This window comes from Notamacropus eugenii, chromosome 5 (assembly GCF_028372415.1).
Source record: "Notamacropus eugenii isolate mMacEug1 chromosome 5, mMacEug1.pri_v2, whole genome shotgun sequence".
Classification (NCBI taxonomy): domain Eukaryota; kingdom Metazoa; phylum Chordata; class Mammalia; order Diprotodontia; family Macropodidae; genus Notamacropus; species Notamacropus eugenii.
The window spans coordinates 68,636,136-68,652,887 of record NC_092876.1 but is presented as its reverse complement, the minus strand read 5'-3'; the positions used below and the strand labels follow the sequence as shown (position 1 = coordinate 68,652,887).

The 16,752-nt window shown below is 45.5% G+C and overlaps 1 long non-coding RNA gene across 3 annotated transcripts; it reads right to left on the bottom strand.

The window, feature by feature from the left end:
• Positions 1–453: 453 nt before the first annotated feature.
• On the bottom strand, positions 454–16,501 carry LOC140504506 (uncharacterized). 3 transcript variants are annotated; one of them, XR_011967131.1, is made up of 4 exons: positions 16,337–16,455; positions 8,533–8,706; positions 5,955–6,178; positions 454–705 (listed from the first exon to the last, which is right to left on the bottom strand). It is a non-coding gene; the product is annotated as an uncharacterized lncRNA (long non-coding RNA). The 3 variants fall into 3 exon arrangements; XR_011967133.1 differs by having other exon boundaries at positions 8,533–8,703; positions 16,337–16,439; XR_011967132.1 differs by lacking the exon at positions 454–705 and having other exon boundaries at positions 5,158–6,178; positions 8,533–8,703; positions 16,337–16,501.
• Positions 16,502–16,752: the final 251 nt, after the last annotated feature.

Genomic DNA, 16,752 nt, shown 5'->3' with positions numbered 1-16,752 from the left:
TGGTCCTCACCATGAACTCTTCCATCCAGGAACACCGACTCCTGGATGTTGTTCCATGAACAAGGGACTTTCCATTTCCAGACTCCAGGTGTTTTCTCTGACTGTGCCCCCTGATTGGAATGCTCTTCCTTCTCATTTCTGCCTCCCAGTTTCCTCAGACTCCTTCAGGTCCCAGCTAAAATCCTACCTCCTACAGGAAACCTCTTCTGATTCCTCTTGATTTTAGCTACTTCCCTCTTTTAATTATTCAAGTTTATCCTGTCTATATCTTCATTCTACCTAGTTGTTTATGTACTGTGTCCCCCATTAGACTTCTTGAGAGCAGAGACTGTCTTTTACCTTCCTCTGTATCCCAGTGTACTTAGCTCAGTACCTGATACGTTGTAGGTTCTTAATAAGTGCCTGATGGACCCTGAGTATCATTCCTTCACCTATGAAATGAGACAGACTAGATTCAAAAGAATCACTCTCATTCTTTAGAGGTTTTAGGGTCACGGGTGGTCATATTTAGAGGTGGGAGAGATTTTTGAGAACATCTACTCCAATTTTCTGACTTTTACAGATGAGTAAACTGAGATCCAAGGAGGTTAAGCAAATTGTCCAAGGTCACCGAGGTAGGAAGTGTCAGAGGCAGAACAGGAACTTGTCCTCTTCTCTCTAGATCCAGGGCTCTTTTCCCCATGCTGAGGCACTCTTGCAGTAACCCTATGAGGTGGGTAAGGACGATATTATTTTCTTGGTTTTATAGATGGGGAAACTGAGGCTCAGAGACAGAAAGTGATTTGCCCTTTGCCACACAGCTAGTCAGGACCAAAGCTAGGATTTGAATCAACAACTCCTATACCCAAGTCCACTTGTTCCATTACACCCCACTGGCCCTTACATGTTTAGCTGCCTATGTTTCTTGGGGTCTTTCATCTTGCTCCAGGAAGGGATTGGGTCGGGGGAGGGAGGCAGGCTAAGAGGTGACCTATAAGCAGTCTGACATTCTGGGAGCTGGAAGAGCTCATGGAGATATTGGATAAGTCACTTGTCCTCTATGGGCCTCAGTTTCCCACCAAGGTCCCTTATGACATTCTATGTCCCAACACCCCTTCACACTGTATCTGTTCTAACGTCTCTTCCTGATCAGAGTCCTGGGTTGCTGGGGCTGCTGAAGATTTGCCTCCCTTTCTGTCTCCCCCTCCCCCAGGCCCCAGGCCCTGGCCGGCAGCACTAGCTAGCAGGCGCCTGAGCTCTGAGTCAGCCCAGCCTCGTTGCTCCTTGCTCCCTGACATGGCTCCTGCCAACCTAATCTGCTTACTGTCAGCTGCACACTATTGGCTCCGGCTGCCTCCCTGCTCCCCCACCTGGAACTCCATCTCACTCCCTGCCAAGCCCTGTCTCTCTCTTCCTTCCCTGTCCCTGGCTACGCCCTGCCTGCTCTGCTCTGCTCTGATCCCCTCCTCTGCATGGGGGCTTCTCTCCCCAGCCTGCCATGAGGACCGACCTGTCTCATGATGACCTTGTGCTCAGACAGAATTCCTGCCTTGTTTTCTAGTTGTCTGTGGGAGCCCCCTCCCCAGTTCCTCCTCCGGAGCAAGTGGCCCATTCATCCCCCCACAGTGCCTAGGAGGGTGGTGATCTAAGGCAATCTGACCCAGTGGGAAGAGATGGGAATATTGGGAGACTTGGACTCTCTGCCCACTCAGCCTCAGGAATAAACACTGTGCCTCTTAGAGTCCCGAGGACCTTTCAAGGCAGCTCAGATAAATGTTTGTTAGTGGGAAAAAATAATCTAAAATTTTACAAATTAGTATTAAAAGACCCAGCTCAAGCATTGCTTTCCATATGAAGTCTTTCTTGATCCCCCGCCCGCTACTGCCCTTCTCCATCTCCAAATCATGTTATTTTGTACATATATGCATACACACAGATATATCCACATGTGTGCATGTATATGTAAATACATATACAACATTGAGTAGATATGTCTACATGCACACTCATATACATGCACAGCATACACATGTGAATTTTGTATAAATACCTGTTGTCTTCCTAATAAAATAGCTCCAGGAGGGTAAGGGCTATTTTTCCTTTGTCTTTGTATCTCTAGTGCCTAGTGTAGGGCCAGGATTACAGCAGGTTTTTAATAAATAAATGTTTGTTGATGGATAAGTATTAGTGAGATCTTTGGGAAGTCACGGATTATTTCCGAACCTCACTTTCCTCATCCGTCAAATAATAAGAGTTTACATATAGAAATTATCTGAGCCATCATAAAGATGCCCTCTTTATCCTAGGCTGTTAGGTGGCATCGTAGATAGAGCGCTGGGCCTGGAGCCAGGAAGATCTGAGTTCAAATCCAGCCTCAGATGCTTACTAGCTATGTGACCCTGGGCAAGTCACTTAACCCTACTTGCCTCAGCTTCCTCATCTGTAAAATGAGCTGGAGAAGGAATTGGCAAACCATTCTCATAATCTCTGCCAAGAAAACCCCAAAGGGAGTCACAGAGAGTCAGATATGACTGAACCACAAACAACAGCAAAGTTGAGTAGGAAGAATACTGGATCTGGAATCAAAAGACCTGGACTGGAGTCCTGATTCTGCTACCAGTCAGCTGTGTGACTTTGAACAATTCACTTTTCTCTCTCTTGGTCTCAGTTTTCTCATCTGTAAAATAGGGAGAATAGCCCTTGCCTTGCCTCACCTCCTTCAAAGAGGTTTCAGAATGATCAACTAGTAAAAATAACTGGCATTTAGGTTTGCAAAGCATTTTCTATAAATAACTTCATTTGAACTTTAGGGAACAAGGGAAAGAGAATTTGGAGTCTAGAGGATCTGGGTTCAGATCCTACCATCTACTGTTCTCATTTCCTCTAAAATGAGAAGACTGGGCTAGACAGCTTCTGTGGTCTCTTTTAGCCCTAGATGACTCCATGAGGCAGATATTAGAGAATGATTTAACATTTGCAAAGTACTTCATATATACTTTTCAATTTGAATCATGCAACAATTCTGTGAGGTAGGTAGGTAGGTGCCATCATTATCCCCACTTTAAAGATGAGGAAACTAAGTCAAACAGAAGTGAAGGGATTTACTCAAGGTCACATAGCTAGGAAGTACTGGGGACAGGATTTGAACTTGGGTCTTCCTGACTCCAAACCTAGCACTCTATCCAGAACCCCACTTAGCTGCCTCAAAGTTACATAGCTAGTGAATGTTGGAGGGGAGATTTGAATCCACTCCATAGGACTGTAGCCCAAGGAATAGAAGTGACCCCAGAAGTCATTTAGACCATCTAAACCCCCCCCCCCATTTCTGAATAATCTGATGCTCAGAGAAGTTAAGAAACTTGTCTGAGGTAACACAGCCATTAAGTACTGGAGGTAGGATTTGAACTCAAATCCTCCCCACTCCAGGCCTAACTTCCCATCTACTGACTTTTGCCAAGTGAAAGTGTTTCATAAAATATAAGACTTGGACAGATGATGGTGGTGTTTTGGTTTAATTATTGGTGTTGACTGACTTCTCTCGGAGGTTGAATTTAACAGCCTAAATTACCTTGAATCCTACCCAATCAATAACTAGGAATGGGTTAAAGTTTTCACCCTATTATCTCTCTCTTATCAAGGAGAAGTTTTACCCATGGAAAAGTCACCTAATCCAGTTGGCTTGGTCAGGTGGGGCATTGGGAATTGGGAGCTTGGGGCCTTGCCCAGTCTTGGTGTCAATTAGGCTGGGTGGCTGCCTGCTTTCTGCACAATTCTCAAGGTTACCCTCCCTACAGTGCTCCTCAGAGGACCTTGGCCACCTCCTTCCCTCCCTCTCCTTCTCCTCCTCCTTCTCTCTCTCTCTCTCTCTCTCTCTCTCTCTCTTTTTCTCTCCCCTTCTGTTTCTCTGTCTCTCTGTCTCTCTCTCTCTCTCCCTTTCTTCTCTCTCTCTCTGCCCTCTTCCTCTTTTTCCTTTCCCTTTTACTTGCTGTCCCTCTTTCTCCTGTCTTTGTCTCACTGTCTCTCCCCCTTTCTTTTCCCTGCCCCTCCTCCTCCCACCTTACTTCCCACCTCCAATAGTTTCTGGGAAGCCCAGGTGGTAAGAAAAAAACAAAACAAAACTCAGGCAAAAAGAAGAGAGGAGGCTCCTGGTGCCCCACAAATACAGCTTCAGATCAGGGTGGGGCTTCCTTAGCTCAGTGGCCAAAGGACCCAGCTCGAGGGCCCCTCCCAGTCAGGGTTTGCTTTCTCCCAGCACCATTTGGCTCCAGGAAAGAAAGGCCTGAGTCAGGAGTGGGAAGGCCAGGGAGGCCTCAGGGGAGAAGCTGGTAGGGTGTGGCTGCCAGAGAAATCCAAGGGACTAGTGAATTAGATAGACTTCCTAGGCCCCTCCCAGCTCTGACTTTCTGTGTTCTAAGGTCCCTCCCAGCTCTGTCATTTTATGTTCTATGGTCCCTCCTGCATCTAATATTCTGTACTTTATTTATTTATATCTGTACTAATATTCTGTACCTTTCAGCTCTGACATCTTGAGTTCTAAGGGCCTTCCCAGCTCTGACAGTCTCTCTAAGGGCCCTTCCAAACCTAATAGTCCATAGTCTTGCCTCTGACATTCCATGTTCTAAGATGTCCTCTCAACCCTGCCCAGTGCTGAATTATGTGCTCAAGTGCATTGCTACCCTGCCATTCTCCATCAACCCATCAGTGTTCCTCCTCCTCCTCGCTTCTCCAGGGTTGTGTCACCTCTTCAGATCAGGGGATCACAGATTTAGAGCTGTTAGAGACCTCATAGGACTTTGGACAAATCATTGCCCATCTCTTAAACCCACTTACCTTCTCTGTGAAAGGAAATAACAGTATCACCTGTAGTTCAGGGCTGTTGTGAACAGCAAATGAAATAATGCTTAGAAAGCACTTTGTAAACCTTAAGGAGCTATACAGATGTGCCAGCTGTCATCATTAGCATCTGCAATGAAGGAAGTAAAGCCCAGAGGGAGGAGGGTAAGAGAGTGACCTTCAGGAGACCATACAAGTAGAAAGCCACTGAGGTGGGATTTGAATCCAGGCTCCTGTTCTTCCCTCAACTACACCTGACAGCAGTCCCATACTCTCACCTCACCACACCCTGCTCCAGCCAAGTCTCTCTGTACTTGGTGTCTTGATAAGATCCTGGCACAGAGCTTTTTGAAAGGAAGAAAACAGGCATTTATTAAGTGCTTACTATGCGACAAGCACTTTTTACAAGTATTATATTATCTCCTTTGATTTTTTTTTTTATAACAACCCTGGGAGATAGGTGCTATTATGATCCCCATTTTACAGTTGAGGAAACTGAGGCAGCCAGAGGTGAAACGACTTGCCCAGGGTCACATAACTGGGAAGTGTCTGAGGCTGGATTTGAACTCAGGTCTTCCTGACTCCAAGTCCAGCACTCTCTCTTCTGTACCATTTAGCTGCCTCCAGCCGTAACTTTCCAGATAATAGATTTAGAACTGGAAGGAATCAGTGAGGCCATATATTTCAACTTTCTTCATTTTATAGGGTTAGGCAGCTAGGTGGCACCATAAGTAGAGTGCTGAGCCTGGAGTCAGGAAGACCTGAGTTCAAATCCAATCTCAGGCACTCACTAGTTGTGTGACCCTGGGCAATTCACTTTCACCCTGTTGGCCTCAGTTTCCTCATCTGTAAAATGAGCTGGAGAAGGAAATGGCAAACCACTCTAGTATCTTTGCCAAGAAAACCCCAAATGGGGTCATGGAGAGTTGGACACAATTCTAATCCCCACCACCATTTTACAGGTGAAGAAACTGAGATCCATGGAAGTTAATGACTTAAGGTTGGGCAGGGAGTAAGTGACAGTCAGGCTATGGTCCCAGGTCTTCTGACTCCTTTCCCAGTCTTCTCAGATTCCCTGACTCAGTTGTGAGTTGTCTGAAGTTAGCAATGACAGTTTCACCTTCCCTGTCCCCACCCCTGACCTGGCCATCGAGGACACTTCAGCATCCATTGATGATTTTTTTCTGAGTTCTTTTCTGCATAGGCCAGATTAGGAGGCAATTTGTGTTGTCTTGGAAGAAAAACAGTGTCAAGGAAGCTCCACTGGAGAGGGTGAAACATGCTGGTTCTGGGTCAGCTCGCACCCCTGTCTCCTTCTGCCCCATGACCTCAGGCAAGTCACCTTTCTCATCTTCAGTTTTCTCATCTGTAAAAAACAAGGGTGAGGACCTAGATGACCACTAAAGTCTCTCCTAGCACGGAGCGACTCATAGTGGTTAGCGCATGGTGGGTATTCAATAAATATGTTCAATGAAAAACTGGTTCATTACTGAACCCAGTCTGTTACATCGTTTCAGTTATGTCCCACTCTTTGTGACCCCATTTGGGGTTTTCTTGGCAAAAAGACTGGAGTGATTTGCCATTTCCTTCTCCAGCTCACTTTACTGATGAGGAAATTAAGCCCCATAGGCCTGTATTAAAATAATAACAGCTCACCCTTCTGAAGCTTTAGGGTTAATAAAGCACTTTCCCCCAAAAACCTTGTGAAGTGGATTGGGTCAAGGATTATCATCCCCATTTCACAGATGAGGAAAATGAGGCAAAGAAAATTTTAAAAAACTCACCCATGTAAACACAGCTAGGAGACGTTGGCCCTACATTCAAACCCAGGTCTCTCCTGATCCTAGCTCTCCTCCTCCACTGCACTCCCTTGACATGACTCAAAAACAGTTTCTCATCTGTTATTTAATTGGGTTTTCACAACAACCCTGTGAGTGCATTAATAATAATAGGTAGCATTTTTATAGCACTTCGAGGTTTACAAAGCTCTTTACAAATATGGTCTCATTTATCCCCATGACAAATCTGATAGGTAGATAGGTACTATTATTGTAATTTTGCAGATGGGGAAACTGAGGCAGGGTTTAAAATGACTTGCCTGGGGTCATACAGCTAGTGTCTAAGGCTGGATTTGAACACAGATCTTCCTGGCTCCAGCTCTAGTACTCTGTCCATTGGGTTACCTACCTGTTTCATTATCTCATTCTCATAATACAAAGAGTAGTAACCCCATTCTAAAGATGAGGAAACTGAGGGTCAGGGAGAGAGAAGTTACTTTGCTGAGGTCCTTGGGCAAGCTGGCTAGAACCCAGGAGTTGGGCCTTCCAGTTCCAGGTCCTGGTAGCCTATTGGACAAGAGGAGCTTCCTGGGGACAGGAGCCCATAGAGGGTAAGAGAGGTGGCTCGTGCTTGGAATAACACTCTGGAGACAGGAGGCCCAAGATCCACCGTGGCTTGTCAGAGTACCAGGCTGATGATGTGGAAACTCTCAGGGGCCTGAGCTCTGGCAAGGAAGGCTGCCGTGATGGAGTCACCTTGAGGTTCCACTGACCGGGAAATCAGGTGAGCCCTGTCACTGGGAAAGGGTAAGGCAGGCCCTCCTGGGCAGGCAGGCAGGCCAGCCAGGGCAACATTCTTCTGACATGGGGACTAGTACAGGCCTGTCACAAGGGTTGGGGCATTTTCTTTTGTCTAGGGAGAAAACTATGTGTTGAACCGAGGTTAGGCAATCATCATAAGCACAGACTTGCTGGCACTCACACACCTGCGTGGGGCTCCAAAGGCCCTCCCCCTCCCCAAACCCCTGCGTTCACACTCATCTGATATCCCATCTCTAGGGCTCAGCTCCTCAGAGAAAAGCAGGGCTCTAGACACCAGCGGTGCATGCATGGGGAGGGAAGCTTAGCAGAAAATGCAGCCAGCTCCCTCCCCTTTCTTCCTCGTTCACCCAGGAAAGTGATGGCCCCTGGGGGATCAAGGAACACAAAACAGAGTGCCCTTGGGTCCTTGGAGCAGGCCTGCGCCAGAGACACATTCAGAGCTTTTCATCTGCTAGCCTGACTTTATTTGCCCTACCTGAAACCTCTCCCCCTTCCCCCTCCCCCAACTTTAGCTTAACAAGGAGGCTATGGGTCATGGAGCCTTGAAATGTTAGCATTGAAAAGGGAGCCTAGAATGTCAGAGCTGGGAGGGGCCTTGGAATATAGAATGTTGGAACTTCGCTGTCCACATGGCTTAGAACCTGGACTATTGAGACCCCCCTCATGCCGTGATTAGATCTAATTTATCCCATATAGATCTTGTTTGGACATGGGTGTTTGCATGTTGTCTCTCTGATTAGACCCAGAGGACTGTCTGATGATTTTCTTTGTAACAATCCCTGGTGCTTAATAAATGCTTGTTGACCTGACGGATGATTAAAACCTAGAATATCAGAGCTGGAAGGTTGCCTTACAATCCAGTAGGCTACAACATAGAAATGTAAAGGTGGAAGGAGTCTTAGAACATAAAATGTTAGAGCCAGCAGAATTGTTGAACAAAGCACATCAGAGACAGGAGGGGTTTTAGAACAGAGACTGGCAGAATGTGTAGAGTCCATTATAGCATGCTGGAATAGAGAACGTTAGGTATGGAAGGGGGTCTGTAATAGGCAATATTAGAGTGGGGAAGGACCTTATAGGTCCAGCTGCCCATTTTACAGATGAGAAAAATGAGGCTCACAGAGGTCACAAGACTTTCCCAAGCTCTCTGAGGCCAGAAGCTCCCTTAGGAATTTTTTTCTGGTGACATGTAGCTTTTTTTTTCCTTTCCTTCTTTCACATTGACTTGTTTTTCCATTTCTTGAACAGCCGCCTTCTGCAAAAGCCTCTGGGTGCGAGTACAGGAACATTTCTTCTTTAAAAAAAAAAAAAAGGAGAGAGAGAGAGTGAGAGAGAAACACAACCTTGGTTTGACTGGAATCTGCCAACTTCCTAATCACAGCCCTTCTAACCTCTGGCTTTCTGAGTCCCTCAGCCTGGGAGAAGGGATAAGCTTTGCCATGTGCCCCTGAGGTCCATTGACTCGGAGAGCTGGGGAGGAAGAAAGCTTTAGGGACAGAAGGGGTCTGTGCTTAGCTCCCCCCAGCTCCCCCCGCTTCCCACCCCCTGCCTTAAGCTCCCTTCAGGGCCCAGCTCAGGATTCTGGGAGGAGCAGCTTTTGGCTCATGTCTCTGCAGAGCCCAGCAGGGTGATAGGCTGGTGGGTAACAGGGATGAGAGCCTTCATTATCATTCCAGATTTGCCAGGAGCTCACAGCACACAGACGAGAAGCTGCTGGCTCTCATTCTCGCAGTTTGCCTGCTAAGGAGACAAGATGGACAGCTCTCCCCTCCCCCCTCTCCCCTGGATCCCCCATTTTATCTCAGAGACCATCGGGTCTCTTTCCTAGCCAGCTCCTAGGAGACACTGGTCTCTGGGATCCTACTCCTCGTGGCTTAGGGGAAAACGAGAGATGGCTTCCTGGTAAAAGGAATCTTAGGGTTTTTTTGTTTGTTTTGTTTTAATTTGGGAGTCAGACATACTCACAGATTATAAGTACTAGGGCCCTTCACAATGGGCTGGCATAATGTCATGGAAAGAACGCTGGACTTGGAGTCATAGGTACTCAGTGCGAATCCTAACAACGTGACCTTAGACAACTCATCTGCTCTCTCTGGGCCTCAGTTCCCTCATCTATAAAACGAGGGGAGCTTGGACTAGTTGACTTCAAAGTTCCCTCCCAGTTCTAAATCTAGGATTCTCTGAAGGGCTGTAAGATTGGCATGTGGATCAGGTTAGAATTTCCCCTGCCTTTGTATCTTAGCTCAAAACCTCTCCCCTGCATAGAACTTGGGAAATCTGGAAAATGGGACTATTTGCCTGAGGTTCCTGCTTTTTGCTTGTGCTCTGCTTAGAGGACTGGATGAATGTTTGTTGGGGATGTGGTCCGAAAGGACTCGTTTTTAGGTGAAGGTTGGACCAGGTGCCCTTTGAGGTCCCCTCCAAGTCTGGGATTCTGTGACTGAATGCCCACCCTAACTCTACTTGTCAAAAGCCATCATCCTTCAGGGTCCTCAAATACTACCACCTCCTCCAGGTAGCCTCCTAGAATTCCTGTCTTTCTCCTCTAAACTTACTGTCTCACTGCTCCTTTATGTTATTTCCATCCATAAGTTCATAAGATTTAGAGATGGGAGGAACCTTAGAGACCAGAATACCATAGCAGGTTCAGAGCTGGCAGGGACCTCAAGATACCATGTGGCCCAGTGATAAGGAAACTGAGACTCACAGAGGGGAGATAAAAGTGACAATAGTTAACCTTTATGTAGGGTTTTGTAGTTTACAAAGTACATAGCTTTCATGTTTCTCAGAAAAACTTTGCAAGGTAGATGGTTTAGGTATTATCATCCCCACTTTACAGATGAGGAAACTGAGAGAATCTACCTACAAGTATTACTGTTTCTATTTTACAGATGAGGGAACAGCCCTAGAGGAATTATTTGCCCAGGTGCATCCCAGGTTCTAGTTCAGACCTCCAGCACCTCTCACCTGGACTTATATAGCCTCTATATAATACATAGATATTATTATTATTATTATTATAGCTTCCTAATAAATCCCTCTATTTCTGTCTTTCTTGTCATTCATTCATTCAACAAGCATTTATTAAGCACCTACTAAGTGTCAGATACAAATGTAAAGATGGTAGCCCCTGCTCTCAAAGTATTTACATTTTATTGGGTGCAACAACATGTACACATATAGGTAAATACAAAATTTACAACAAGCTGCTAGGTGGCTCAGTGCACAGAGAGGTGGACCTGGAGTCAGGAAGACTTCTTTTCCAGGGTTCAAAGCCAGCCTCAGACACTTACTAACTATGTGACCCTGAGCAATTCACTTAACCCTGTTTGCCTCAGTTTCCTCATTTGTAAAATGAGCTGGAAATGGCAAACCACTCCAGTATCTCTGCCAAGAAAACTCTAAAAAGGGGTCACAAAGAGTCAGACAACAACAAATACAAAGGATAGGGCCGAAATAGGCAGTGGATGTGGAGGGGTGGATTAGCCTTGTATTAGCGGGTGACACATTTGAGCTGAGCTTGGAAGGAAGCTGGGGGTACTAGGAGTCCCAGAGGAGGATGGAGGTGAGGGGAGACAGCTGGAGTACAAGCATGCAAGTGGGAGATGGCCCAGAAGAGAGCCAGCATGAAGGGAAGTGAAAAGCCCGTAAAGGGAGGCTGGAGCCTGATTGGGAAGCACTTGTATTTCATACTTGAGACCAAAGGAAGCCCCTACAGTTTTTAAGCAAAGGCACGACGTGTTCAGACCTGCGCATTAGAAGGATCCACTCACTTCTAATGGCAGCTGTGTTAAAGACAAGCTGGAGTGGGCACAGATTTAAGGAACACCCATCAGGAAGCTACTCCAATAGCCCAGGTGAGAGGCTTGAACCTGGACAATATCTGTGTGAGTGGAGAGGAGCCAAGTGTGGGAAAGGAGCTGGATGTGAGAAATGAGACTAGAGCTGGAGAGGGAGGGAAAGTGAGGAATCCAGGGTGACTAATCTGAGTGACCAGAAGGGAAGAAAATAAGCCTTTATAGAACTTGTACTATGCGCCAAGCACTGTGCTAAGTGCTTTACAAATATTATCTCATTTGATTCCCACAACAACCCTGGGAAGTTTTATTATCCCATCTTACAGTTGAGGAAACAGACAGAGGTGAAATGACTTGCCCAGGGTCACACAGCTAGTAAGTGTTTGAGGCTGGATTTGAACTCAGGTCTTCCTGATTCCAGGCCACTGCATCTCTTTGCTGCACAAGTGCATTAGCAGCTTGGGCTCCTAGAGGGCAGTTAGCTGTATCCCTCTTCAGGAGTCTAGGCATACACCTGAGAGGCAATGAGGTTCTCCTAATGCTGTCAGCTCAAGCTCCCATTCTAGTACATGTTCTCCCAATGTCAATCTTCAGTGATTATTATTACCCCATTACAGTAGTCTGTAATACCAAGGCATCCAGAGGGAGAGACAAGAGTTCGCATGTGCCAGTTATGTTAAACCACCAGACCTGCTTCCAGAACAGCCCCTACAGACACTGAGGGGAGAAATTCTTGTGATGATGAGACCTACCTTCCTCATCACCACCAGCAACAAGTGCTAACCAGCTGCCACCAACAGGAGATACCCACAGGAACCCTGGCACCCTCCAGACAACACAGTCTGCTTCCAGACTAGCCCGTGAAACTATTTTCCTAGGAAGTGGCTCTGATAGAGGGAGAAGAGGTCAACCATCCCTTCCACCAGCCACTCAGATGGCAGGTAAGCTGGCCAAACTGTAACAGCAAGGTTTCCCATGGGAGAGACAGAAGGCAAGTCCAGAATATAGCAATCTACTGTTTGATAAACCCAAGGACCTCAGCTTCTGGGATAAGAACTCACTGTCTGACAAAAATTGCTGGGAAAACTGGATAACAGTGTAGTGGAAACTGGGCATAGACCAATGCCTGACACTGTACACAAGAATAAAGTCCAAATGGATACATGATCTAGGTATAAAGACTGATACTATAAACAAATTAGGAGAGCAAGGAATGGTATATTTGTCAGATATATGGAGAATGGAGAAATTTTTGACCAAACGAGAGATAGAGAACATTATGAAGTGCAAAATGGATAATTTTGATTACGTTAAATTGAATTGAAATTGAAAAGTTTTTGTACAAACAAATCCAATGCAACCAAGATTAGGAGGGAAGCAGAAAACTGGGAAAGAATTTTTTTGAGCCTTTTTTTAAAATTTGTTTTCAGTGTTCTACAATCACTTCCATATATCTTAGATTTTTCCCCTCCCCCTTTCCCCCTTACCTCCCTACTCCCTCCCTAAGATGACATACAGTTTTATATAGGTTCTACACATACATTCCTATACCTTAGTCATGCTGCATAGAAGAACTAAAATGAATGGGAGAGACCATCAAATAAACCAAAACATAATACAAAAGAAAATGATCTGCTTCATTCTGCGATCTAGTTCCATAGTTCTTTCTCTGGATGTGGAAGGCATTTTGCCTTAAGAGACCACTGGGAATTTTTAAAGTCCTTGCGTTACAATGAAGTACTGAGTCTACCAAAAAAATTCCTTGTACACTGTGGTTGTTGCTGTGTACAAAGTTCTCCTGGTTCTGCTCCTTTCACTCAGCATCAGTTCATATAAGTCTTTCCAGGCCTCTCTGAAGTCTTCCTGTTCATCATTGCTTATAGCACAATAGTATCTAAGTTCACAGCTCCACCAACAATGAATTAATATTCCAACTCTGGGAAAGAATTTTTGCAACTAGTGTTTGTGATAAAGGCTTCATTTCTAAAATATATAGAGAACTGAGTCAAATTTACAAGAATACAAGTCATTTCTCAATTGATAAATGGTCAAAGGATATGAACCGGCAATTTTCAGAGGAAGAAATTAAAGCTATCTATAGTCACAAGAAAAAAATGCTCTAAAGCACTACTGATTAGAGAGATGCAAACCAAAATAACTCTGAGGTACCACATCACACCTATCAAACTGACTAACATGATAAAACAGGAAGATGATAAATGTTGGAGAAGATGTGGGAGAGCTAGAACACAGTGATCTGATTCAAACATTCTGGAGAGCAATTTGGAACTATGCCCAAAGGGCTACAAAAATGTGCATACCCTTTGACCCAGCAATACCACTTCTAGGACTGTATCCCCAAGAGATCATAAAAATGGGAAAGGGTCTCATATATACAAAAATATTTATAGCAGCTCTTTGTGGTGGCCAAAAACTAGAAATCAAGGGGATGCCCATCAATTGGGGAATGGCTGAATAAATTATGGTATATGAATGTAATGGAATACTAATGTGCTATAAGAAATGATGAACAGGAAGACTTCAGAGAGTCCTGGAAAGACTTATATGATCTGATGTTGAGTGAAAGGCACAGAACCAGGAGAACTTTGTAAACCGCAACAACCACAGTGTTCGAGGAATTTTTCTGGTAGACTTAGTCCATTACTGCTATGCAAGGACCTAAAAAATTCCTAATGGACTCGAGGCAAAACGCCTTCCACATCCAGAGAAAGAACTATGGAATTGAATCACAGAATAAAGCAGACCATTTTCTCTTGTGTTAAGTTTTGTTTTTGTTTTATGGTTTCTCCCTTCATTTTAATTCTTCTATGCAACATGACTAAGGTGAAAATGTATTTAATAAGAATGTATGTATAGAACCTATATAAGATAGCATGCCACCTCAGTGAGGGAGTGGGGAGAGGAAAAAAATCTAAGATATATAGAAGCGATTGCAGAAAACTGAAAACAAATAAAATAATAAAAAAAAAAGAAGGCAAGTTCAACCAATCCCACCACCATTCTGGTCACCATCTTTTCTCAGACATCCAGGGAAACAGCCCAGGTCCCTAAACCCAAGAACTTTGGCAATAGCAGTGCTTCCAAGCCTGGCCCCTGCAGCCATCATTCTGGGAAACCACTTCTGTATAGATATAGTCTGAATCATTCCTGTTCTAGCCATAGCTACAGCTACTGAAGACCCAGAAAAGAAAGTCTGATCATCAAAGCCCCCAGCCCTGTCAAATGTTCAGAAATGATAGGATTTTATCAGTGGGAATGATCATTAAAGGAGCAGCCCTGTACCCCAAGGATCACGGAACTCTGTCTTACATCTGAAACTTTCTACAAGTAAGCTCCTGGAGGTTAGGCGCTGTCTTAATCTTCTATTTGTTACTGACACCATTAGCACAGAATAAGTGCTTCATAAATGCCTTATTCATTCATTCATCTAGCCAATTAACAGCCATTAGCTTTTACAAAGGAATATTGACTGTAAAGATATAGCAAGAACCAAAGTACAAGAAACATCTACTGGGAACTGGGCTCCACTCTCTCCATGACAGTCAGTCATTGGGGAGGGTGGGCTCAAACTTAACCTGGTAGTTACTGAACCTTGACCCTCCACCCAGTCTACTTCTGGGTGTAGCCTAGTTGAGGGATTACACTCTCCCCTTGAGCTGCATCCTACAAGTTGGCTTCTTAGAGAAGGTTCTTTCCCAGGTCTGGCTACTAGACCTCTGGTGGCTCCTCTGACCTGAGATTTCACATGACAAAAAGACAGTGGCTCACTCCCAGACAAAGACTTGCCTTGGAGGCCATGCATCTAACAGTTGACCTGGTTGGGGGTCCCCCCACTGACCCTCCAGAGCTCTGAGGGTCATGCCTAATACCTCATGTCCAACAGGATGGGAACAGAGTTTTTTCATTGGAGACTTGTATTCACTTTCTGTTCCAGCCAACCCAAAGTCCCCTCCTTACTATGCAGTAAATAAACAGGAAGCAGCCACAGAATACCTGTGCATCCCAGGGACCTTGGCAAGGGCCCTCTGTCCAAATAATCGCTTTCAGAACCAGATTTACCCCTTGGCATACACTCCTGGGACTAGGTCCTCATCAGTCAGCTCCATGTTCCATTGAACATGGAAAGAACACATTTATAGTAGTTAACTAAAAGATGATTTGGAAGGAGGACAATGGGAGGAGGATGAGGAAAGGCTTCATGCAGAAGGTGGTGTCTGAGCTGTGTCCTGAAGGAAAAGAGAAAGTCTTTGAGGTGGAAGGGGGAGAAAGGGTATATTGCAGACATGGGGGATGACCAGTACAAAGAGAAAGAGAAAGGAGATGGCGTGTGAAGAGCAGACAGAAGGCCAGTCTAACTGAACCACACTATGCAGGAGTAAATGTCCAACGGGGCCAGGTCAGGAAAGGCTTTACGAGCTAAACTGGAGTTTAAAAGCTGATTGAGTAGGGGAGTGACTCAGACAGATCTTCACTTAAGGAAAATTACTTTGGCAACTGTGTGTAGGATGGAATTAGGAAAATAATCTTCCTAAAACACAGGGCTGGCCATGTCACTCCCTGGATCAGAGAGGCGCAGCAGAAAGGGTTGGATCAGATCAGTGGCTGCTCCAAACTTTTTGTACAATAGAAGGAACTCTTTTTTTTCTTTTACTTTAAACATTTCCCAGACCCTCCCAGGGCAGCGGTTGCTGTGTTCTTGGTATATATGATAATTTAGAAAATGCACGACTAAATTAGCCAGGCCGCTTTGCAGTAATTTCCAAGGTCCCTTCCAGAGCTGACATCTTCTGTTCTGAGGTCTCTTCCAACTCTAATGGTCTATGATTATAATAATATCCATCTCAAGCTATACACTTGCAGGGGATGACTGGAGAGAGTGGGCAAGCAGAGCCAGGCATGATTAGTCTGGAAAGACTTCCTCGAGGAGGTGAGCCTTCCAGCAGGCTCTGGAGTGGGGGGCCAGGCAGTGGGGAGCTGGAGAACACGGAAGCAGTGGGAAGGGAAGGACAGAATTGGTTTCATGGGAAAGGCAGGGCTGGAGCCGGGTGAAAAGAGGCAAATCACAATTCCCCCCATCCTTTGGGAAGGCTTTCGTTTCATTCTTACCTCTCCTGAGCAGGTGCAAACCATTACAGAGAGCTCTTCACAGCTCCACCCGGCCTTCTTTCTCTCTCCAGGGAAGGGGGGCTGGCTGGGAGTGGGAGGGGGCACTGAGGGAAGAAGGAAGAGAGCCATTTCAGGTCCTCCCCCGCTTAAGCCCTGCAGAAGGAGGGAGTGAGTTCCAGGTGAAAGAAATGACCACAAAATAGGCTTTGAAGCTGGAATCAAGCCCGGTGTGGAGGAGGGGAAGCTGGTTCATTTGGCTGCAACAGAGATTCAGAACCCCCCTGAGATAACTGGCTGGATAAGACCTTAGAATCACACAACTGTAAAATGTTAAAGCTGGGAAGGGACTTGGTAAATAGGATATCAGAGCTGGGAGGGCCCTTGGAACCCAGGATATTCGAACTGGGAGGGGCCTT